Consider the following 1041-nt stretch of genomic DNA (forward strand, 5'->3'; position numbering starts at 1 on the left):
CGGGGGAACTGACAGGCCAAGTCAGCCCAGCACAAAAGCCCTCAGGCTCCCGGACAGAAATTCCCAGCAGCAGGGAACAGCTGTGGCATCAGGGCTGAGGAGGGTCCCCTCCTCCAAAGCCCTTCAGTGACTAAAGAGGAAGCGAAGGAACAGAAAGGAGAAGTGGACCGGAGCTCTGTCTCATTTCTCAGACCTGCAAAGGTAGTTCCCAGCATCGCGAGAACGAAAGAGAAGTGAAATCCTCTAAAGTCAGCGGACACAGGGCGCCGGGGCGGGGGGTGGGGACAGCAAGNGAACCCCTCTCCGGGCCATTCTCGGCTGCCATGGAGATGTTCGCGGGGTGCCGGCTTGTAACCTGGGGCGCCCCGCACGGAGGACACACTCATTCACTGCTGTTCTGGCGGCTGTGCGCCGCTGGGACACCCCACTGAGCCTCGCGGTGACAGCCCGAAGTGGACACGATGCAAACGGCTATTGAAAAGGCGCTGGACAAACCCCTGATGAGAAGTCACCGCAGAAGCTCCTCTGCCACCATCGAGGAGGACAGGCGGCCCCGGCCACGTCTGTCTCGTTACCGAGATGGAGCCGGGAAATCCTCAAGGGGGAAAGGCCAGCCCTAGGGCAGGGAGGGCCGGGGTGGGGGTGGACCACTGACCCTGAACGTGAACATTGTCCGGTGCCTGCTTCCCCAAGGGTCATGCCAGGCGGTGGGACCGGCCGTGTGTGACTGGGCCGTGACCGGCCACCCTGCCTTTTAAACAGAACAGGACGGGGTGAGATGAGACAGGGCAGGTAAGATAGAAGAAACAACCCCAGATGGCATTTCTTTTTTTTTTTTAATTTTTTTAAATGTTTTTATTTATTTCTAGGAGACAGAGAGAGAGAGAGAGACAGCGTGAGCAGGGGAGGGTCAGAGAGAGAGGGAGTCACAGACCGAAACAAGCTCCAGGCTCTGAGCTGGCAGTCAGCACAGAACCCGACGCGGGGCTCGAACCCACGAACCGTGAGATCATGACCTAAGCGAAAGTCGGACGCTTAGCC

At 58.7% G+C, this 1041-nt stretch overlaps 1 pseudogene; it reads left to right on the plus strand.

Annotated features, from left to right (window-relative positions):
• The first annotated feature begins 461 nt into the window (after positions 1-461).
• Positions 462-1041, plus strand: part of LOC144239186 (ribosome biogenesis protein NSA2 homolog pseudogene) — an 8508-nt pseudogene continuing 7928 nt past the window's right edge.

This window comes from Crocuta crocuta, unplaced genomic scaffold (assembly GCF_008692635.1).
Source record: "Crocuta crocuta isolate KB4526 unplaced genomic scaffold, BGI_CrCroc_1.0 scaffold16, whole genome shotgun sequence".
In the NCBI taxonomy this organism is placed as follows: domain Eukaryota; kingdom Metazoa; phylum Chordata; class Mammalia; order Carnivora; family Hyaenidae; genus Crocuta; species Crocuta crocuta.